This window comes from Eurosta solidaginis, chromosome 2, assembly GCF_040869045.1.
Source record: "Eurosta solidaginis isolate ZX-2024a chromosome 2, ASM4086904v1, whole genome shotgun sequence".
Classification (NCBI taxonomy): Eukaryota; Metazoa; Arthropoda; class Insecta; order Diptera; family Tephritidae; genus Eurosta; species Eurosta solidaginis.
In genome coordinates, this window is record NC_090320.1 from 272603349 (window position 1) to 272612127 (window position 8779).

Below are 8779 nucleotides of genomic sequence, written 5' to 3' on the forward strand. Positions count from 1 at the left end.
AGCTAGGTCAAACTACACATGGGGTGCAAAACAAATTCAAAATCGGTTCAGTAGTTTAGGGGTGCATCGCGGACAAACAATGTGACACGTGATTTTTATATATAAAGATTAGTCAAAATTATAGCACACATTTTTCTTCAGAGAACTGGTGAGACATTTTTATGTTGCTCTTAGAAATATTAGATAAAAATATGGAAAAATACAGCAATTCATTCTGACTCATTTGAGCCACCAATTTTTCGAATATCTCTCCTGCATTGAATTGAACGTAATAAAAACAAGAGATTTGATTTAAGATTGTGCTTATAAAATCGTTTCATAACTATAGCACTCAGTTCGAATATTACTCCCTAAGGGAAAAGTACTCCCTAAGGGAAAACGCCAACAACTCCTCACTGAGCTGTTCAGAATTGGCGACACTCGTGAGGATAAGCGCACAATATTGAGGGTTCACAAGAAGCTTCAAATATTTGCCTCCAAAAATTTAAGATTGCTCCTTTTCAGCAGAGCGACATAAAAATGCTCGCATTGATTTCGCCAAGAAACATATGAAAATGGACTGGTCTTAGGTAGGTAAGTTTAATTGCTTTTTGGAAACCATATTTATGTATCGCCTTTTGGAAAAAATGGAACTTAGATGGCCCGGACGAAAATAGAGGATATTGGAGAGATTTGGAGAAGAAGCCCCAAACTTTTTTAAGGAGAAATTTCGGAGGGGGGTTTTTGATGGATTGTGGAGCATTTATTGGCGACGCCGTACTAGAGCTGCAATTTTTGAGCTTAAAAATAAAGAGTTCACGTTACGTTAATGTATTTCAGTGCAGTCGTCTTCTTTTCTTACGAGTAAATAATGAAAAACGGTGGACTTTTCAGCAGAACAGTGCACCCATGCCAGTCGCGAGACAATCAGTTTTTTTCTCAGCAAATAGAGTTAATGTTTTGGATTGGCCAGCAAGTTCGCCCGACCTAAGCCACATGGAGAATATAACGGGACTATTAGCCCGTAGGGTCTATGCCAAAAACCACCAATATAGCTCCACAAATGAATTGAAGTGTGGCATTATGGATAAATGGGAGCACGTGGAGGATAATTTAATTTTAAACTTATTAAATTCTATACATAATAGAATTATTAAATATCTTCAACAAAATGGAAATCTAATAAATTAAAGATATCAATGAAAAAACCTGAATTTTAGAGAGTTATTTAAATGGGCTATTAGGTAAAGTTAGGTTAAGAGGCCGTACGTGGGTATTACCCACACTTCCACTCGGAGACATTTTTGTCCATTGTGAGTACCCTCTGTAAGTGCATGGTGGCTGCACATTCGTTTAACCCCATTACCTCCTAGTGGTCCTCAACTAACCACGTGTTTTCCTTGATGGACCCAAGAATAAGCGAGACGTCCGCCTTCTCAACCTCTGCCAGGCTGTCGAAGAACTGTGCGCACAGACATCTGAGCCTTTTACTTTGGAGCTCCTCATCCAGACAGCTTCTGCAGAGGGCGATTTTTGGTATTCGCCACCGTCGGAGCATTGGTGCGATAGCACAATGACCTGTGATGACATCCGTAGGTACCCTCACCGCAGATTTGTTCAGTTTGAGAAGGAAGCTGGTGTCTTCCTATCCAAGCATAGCCATAAGGACCTTGAGACCTCGCATCAACCCTATTGGTACATTGCAAGTCCGTTTCCATGTTCTCAGCGGTGGTCGGATGGAGCTGTCCACTTCACTTTTGTCCAAATCGGAAACTTTCATAGCCATCTCATCTTTTATTCAATACCTTTCCCTTCAATACCACTGTGCCGAGGGACCCAGCAAAGGGAGACATTGAGATGACGTGATAAAGCCAGCGAGGCTCGACACCTCCGCACGATATCCGATTTTATCATATTTGACTCTAATGCTCTTAAGGCTGCTGGGCTGTCAACAAAGATCGTTACGTCGGTATCGGATATCATACTATCTTGAATCAGCTTTGCTGCTTTGTCTTTGGCATAAATTTCGACCTGGAATACACTGCATGTGTCAGGAAGTGGGAATGATTGGCGTAAATGTAGATGTGTTGAGGACATCCCAGCTCCAGTTCTGTTTTCTATTTTCGAGCTGTCGATTGTAATGCTCTTGCCATTGTCTAGGCTGTCTTCCATTCCTCCTTTGAAGGATATCATATGGTCTGAACCTGGAAGGTTTTGGATGCCGTTTAATTGTCCCTTCGTAATGTCGATTTCCACATGTTGGATTCTCTTATTCGCAGAGCTCCTCTTGCGGCTAATCCCTGCTCGAATACTTGTAGCGGCGTCAAGTGAAATATTATATTTAGCGCTTCCTGAGGTGTGCTGCTCACGGCGCCGACATTCCCAGGTATGCCATCCTTTGTACCTTCCCGATCCCCTGTTGATTACTCTTTTTGTCTAGCGCCTTCCACCAGACCAGAGCTCGATATGTTAGTGTCGGTCGAATGACTGTGCTGTACATGCCATGAATGACATATGGTGCCATTCCCCAGTTCCGCCCAAAAGCCCTTTTGCAGGTGTAGTATTGTTAGAGCTTTCTTTGATCTAATGTAAACGTTCCTTTTTCAGCTTAATTTGGAATCGATAGGTTTAGCGTTGTGCCGTTTAGTCAATCACAGTTGTGCTGCAGACGCCGCTAGCATAATTATATTCAAAACTGCTAAGTAAAATCATTGTGATTAAATCCAGGAATTGGTTAAATACTCTTTTGGTAAGATCTGATTTTATACTTGCAAATGAAATCTTCTAGAAAAATTCTTACAAAAACCTTTTCATTCAATAAACGGCTGAACTGCCGCTTTGTAGGGGAGACTAATAAATTAAGCTGAGATCAAAAGCTGAGGGCATGAAATTAAACGAAATTCCAGGGCATGCTGTCAAAGCAAGGCACATATACAAATGCAATTCAAAAGAGAAACCAAAAATAAATCCATAATTGAATGCAGAGATAAAATGTTCCGTTGTAGATAGGTAGGTATGTAAAACCTTTTGTTTTATGAAAACTTATATATGTATGTACAAGAATTTGGTTTAAGTGGCGATGTATATGGCAACACAAACACACACCCACATATTTATACATCCACAAAATATTAAGCAGCACAAAGGAAGCAGCATTGAATAACTTACAATTACTTTCGTGCAACAAACGAAATTCCACTTAAAACTCTCCTTAAGATACCCCACAATACTTTCCGGCTCCCGTTGTTTCATTATTATAACATTGGCGAAGGATATCAATATACACACACATCCACACACATACAAGCCTTGTTGCTGAAACGGATCCTGCTGTGGCCTGGCGCTCAATTCATAAATCTTAATTATTCAATGCGCGAAGAAGGCTTTTTGTGCGATTTCATTCTCACTTGCAGCTCGAATTCTTGAATTCGAAATCGTTCTACTGCATTAAGTGTACGTGGGCGGTGTGAGGGGCGTAATGATGTATGCATGCAGACGCAGCATGGTGCAACGGTAATAAAATGCAATTGTTGCACGCAACACGAAGCGTTAGCAGTGGGAAAACAAGAAAAAAAAAAAAAAACCAACGCAATTTGCTGTCTTAATAGCAATGAGTTGGAGAAGAAGAATAAGAAAAAATAAGGCAATCTTGGTTTGAGTAAAATTGGATAAAATGTACCAACAGTCTGTGATGAAAATGTTGTCATTACAAGGTACAAGGGCCTTCTTCCCCAGTGAAACAAACCTGAAGTGAGAGGGCGTCATCTCAGGTCGCAAGGCTATTATACTGATACAAAGATTTTGGCTTTTACCAGCGAAATACGGCTAGGTTGGGTTGAACTGGAAAACCCTATCAGAACAAGAAGTATGTAATAAAACAACTTCGACCTGCTAGCAAATGCTAAGAGCTTACTACGACCTTTGCCATTGCTGCTTCCATTTCTGATAGCTGCGCCACACTTAATAGCTTGAGTCTAAGCCTGGAGAGAGCAATACATAAGCACAAAACGTAATTGATAATTTCTTCCGCCAATCCGCACTTTCTTCATCTGAAATAACTAACTAGACCACAGTCTTTGTTAATCTAGGGTTATAGGACCTGTACACGATCTTCGATACTTTTCCACTCGCGCTTGGTTGCACGCTTTTCCTGCTTAATCTCGCCTTGCAGCGTGCTCCTATCCACCGATTTTGTGATCTTATACAGCCCCAACTGCAAAGTAATCTGCCTGCAATTTAGCTGATCCATGTGGTTAGGGCTGGATTTACTTAAACGTAAATAAGACTATCCATCATATCCTGTATAGAGACATTTTTGAAAGCTCCGCCGATATCTTAGAAAGTTCCTAAGGCGTACTTTTTATATTCCAAGGCTGCCTTCATATTTATCTTCACCCAATGCAGTTCCGGTGCCGTGCCTGCTGACTCGCTTCTAATGATTCTAAAGCGAGGAAGTGGAGTCGCTTAAATTTTTTCTCCTGTTTTTGTTTTTGTTGTAGCGATAAGAATACATCCCGAAGGTTTTTGGAAGTGTTTTCGATGTTGATGGTCCTTTGCCGAATGCAAATCCGGTACATTCCGGTAACAAGCACCATTAATGTACTATCCCAACCATGTCGGAAAGAATTTAGTATGACTATATGAGATCTTCTAGACCATTGCAGCCTCCCAACCCCTAAATACATAGGGTAGTTATTGTCGCTAGAGCCTCGGATGCTCAAGAAACAGGGTTTACCACGGGTAGGTGTCGACCATTGTGTCGGAGAAGCTATAAATTCCGCTGGCAAACCCTTGAAAAGGCTGCGCTACACACCCCCTTGAATAAGTTTGGTATTTTAGTCGCCTCTTACGACAGGCATACCTGCCGCGAGTATATTTTAAGCGGCTAACCCGCTGGGCCAACATTTTCTCCTTGTGCCCGGCTCTGCAGACACGACGACTCAGATTAGCACAAACACGGTTTTTGTACTGTCTGTCGGAAGTAAAAAAGTCGGATCTTTCTCTTCTCCTTAAGTTCATTTCAACCGGCATTCTACTAGGTTATTTATGATGACAAACGTTTCACCGAGCGGAAAAGTTGGCAGATCCTATGTTTGCTTAACTTAACATAATCTGGTTGAGTTTTAATATTCTGAAATTACTACTGGGTATACAATAGAAGAAGTAAAATTCGCTATATAGAGACGTAAATTAACAGATTATGCACATGCAGGGTAGTAGATGGCAGGTCGCAAGAAAATGTCCCACTTAAAGTTGAACAATGATGGCAGTGAACGGATAGCGAATTAAAACGCAAAAAGCACAACACAACACAAAAAACCAAACGCTGGCCACCAGAGTCATGCTAACCTTTGTGTTGCATTGAACCGCCACCATTCAAATATAAGAAGCGCGCTATGTCGAAGGCACCATTGGAACGAAGAAGACAACTAAAGCGGCAATTACCCACCGACGTGTGCCATACGTACGGACGTTTGTCGTACGAGAGACGTTTGACCGAACCCATAAGCCCGTAGGAATCAATGTGTGCATCTGTGTACATATACATAACATATTTGTGTGTGTATTGTTTACAGATAAGCACTGTTGCCAATGACCATTTTGCATACATGCTTATGGAAACATCAACTTTTTCCAATTTAATTTTTGATGTTGTAAAAGGCTGGAATTAATATGAAATAAATATAAGTAGATTACATATTTATAATCTGCACTTTTACATAATTATTTCGAATTATTTTCACAATTTTTCAAACTTTAATTAGGTGTTTTTGCATGAAACTGCAAACGGTCAAAAAATGGCGCACAAAAGTTTACTAGGCAACTCTGTCTAGTGAGAGAGCGATCAGCTGACACGTTCTTACGGAAAAAATCAAAACTGTTTTGATTTCTACGTTCCGGGCTACGTACGTACGGGCGTTGCACGTCGGTGAGTTTTCGTTTACATCGCACACTCATAAGATAGATCGTGTCAGCTGACATGTTTTTGGTACGTACGTTCGTGAGTAACTGCCGCATAAGACGCACCAAGTAATCGGTGTTGAAATGCAAAACAATTGAAGTCGAAAAAGTACAGTAAAATTTTTGCTCAAGCAGCGTATTTAAAAGTGGCTAGAGTACGTATTGGAGCCATGAGGACTACGATGGACTTTTGTATAATAATTGGCTGTGGTACAACGCAACGGTGCTATGTGAATGAGGTTGAGATGCACAGCAGTGGGGAAGAGCAATAACTATGCAAAGTTCTGCAAAGAAACTGTAGGTATTTCCAGTTAGTTGGCGTAGTTATTTGCATGAGCCCGCGACTTTGCTTCATTGGAAGTAATTGCAGAGCAAAGTGCGGGCCACTTATATATGCGGCGTAGATTATTACACGGGATGTAATGTACATTGTAAGTCTGCGCAAGGTTGAGGTACCTTAATGATGGCGAGACGCAGAGCAATCAAAAGCTTAAGGTGGGGAGTCATATATTGTAAAGGCTTAAAAACCGCTTACCACAACAGTTTCAGTTCGCAGCAATACAACAAATAGTTGTAACAGCAGTACACTCAAGATATAGAGCACCACCCTCACCCGCCACTGGAACAATCATCTTATGCTGCTGTAGCCAACGCAATTCTGTCTGTTTTTATTACAAAACCCTTTATGGCTCTTATTACAAATACTATTTGTACCTTGGCCATCATCATTAGTGCCATCTTTGTGCTGCTGCTTTTTATTGCCATTGCGCGTTCCTAATTTCACATTTTCATTCCATCTTTTATTATTACCATTTTTCTAACCGTTACCAGCGCAACAATTTGTTTCATTTAAGTGCGTCAGCAGCTGTTGTTGTTTGTTCACCCGCTCCCTGCCCCTTTAGTGTTGTACATTACAGAGCATCTTGCGGTGCGAAGACGGGGGAACTTATTTGTATGCCTCTGCCATTTAATTTGTGTAGATTTACTAAACATTTCAAAAAGTTGTGTCAGTTGTAGAATGCAAAGTGTGGCGTAAGTTTTATGGATTTCTTGAGAATGTGGCAAATATTAATGAATTTAAGTGGCATTTGTGAAGTTTCAAGCATTTGCACCTTTAATCCATTATTCTGTGTAAGTAGCTGTGTTGGATGCTGGAATATACGAATATGCTGAGTCGCTATGGAAGCAATCTTGAATGGATTTTAGAAGTAGTATGAAGAAGAAGTATGAAATACTAAGTAGCCTTTACCAGCCTTTTTGCGCGATACCACTTGCGCGTGCCCACTTTCTCCGTAATTCTTTGGCTTCAAACTGAGCCACATATAAAATAATTTTCGTGCAGGTCGAAGAACCAAAAGGCTCAGAAGGTCTATGAATGAAATATGGGCGAAGAAGAAGTTATACCGAAATTCTCCTGAGACTTTCTTGGTAACAAGCCCGAAATTATACAAAAATAGTCACGAAATTATCCTGAAAACATTACCTTAATTAATCGGAGATTGCCCCGAAAAAATACCAAAAATTATTTTGCAATTATCCCCATATATTCCCGAATTTTGGGTGCCGCAATTGTGGAAGCGTGCTCCACCTATCAGACCGAAGGTCCAGGGTTAAAGCTATGGGCAAACTAACATCGAAAATTTAGAAAACAGTTCTTTCAATTATAAAACACTTTTCCTAAGCGGAGTCGCCCCTCAGCAGTGACTTGAAAAGCTTCTCAGTGAAAATTCGTCTGCCTTGCAAATGTCGTTCAGGGTCGGCATAAAACATGTATGTTCCGCGCCGCCAATTCTTAGGAAAAATTAGAAAGGTGCACAACGCCAATTCGAAGAGAAGCTCGGCCTAAAATTTCTTCGGATATTATTGGACCTTGCAATAAAGTTAAAAAAAAATCCCCTAACTCAGCACGAAATGTCCTTGATATGGACCCCAAAGGATCTTAAAGTCTTGGAAAAACTGCCACAAAAATTATACCGAAAACAATGCTGAAATATTCCGAAAATAGTTCCTGAATATTATCCTTATCTTGAAAAAGTTCTGAAATTACTGTGAAATTTCCCCGAAATAATCCCGAAACTATCCTTAAATGACTTGAAAATATTCTCGAATCTATTTTGAACTGAATTATCGAAAGATTACCGAAATAGTTCAGAAATTACATGTCTTGGTTGGTAGCAGGTGACTCGAACGCTTTGGCGGCAAGCAATTGGCAAAAGGGGGCAAAAGACGGCCAAAGATATTGCTGTCATTCACCTCTAATTCACTCGGGCTAAGAGTTGCTCATAACCGTTACTAGGGATGTCGGTATGCCTTTATTGCAAAGTAGCTCGCTGCGACTGCGAGCGATTTTAGGGATTTGCTTACCGTGCTCGAACGTAAAATGTCAGCTCTTTGGCGGCCACCTGACAATCCAAGTAGATGTTAAACATTCTAACACATGACCCACTTGATAGCATACCGTATACCGCATCCTTGAGAACGAATACTTTCACTTCTAAGACGTTGCAGTGGTCAGGCAACCTAAACTGTTGGCATGACTCCAAGCTCCGCCAGAATGCGCCCTACTTTTCTTTCGCATCCAACTTGGACTCATCCATAAACAAGCAAAGCAGGCCCCTATCGCAAACTTGTGGGAAGTGTTCTGCTGATTCGTTGCACTGTTTCTAGCCTTTTAAGATTGGCTGCAGTTTTCAGTGTGTTCCACTGAGCTATCTCCCCATAGAATAGGATAGGCTTGATCACCATGCCACTAAGCCAGTGTACCATCCTTGGAGAGGGCCGAAATAGTGTCTATTAGTGCAAAAATAATTCTGAAATCCACTCAAAGTAGTCCCGAAAT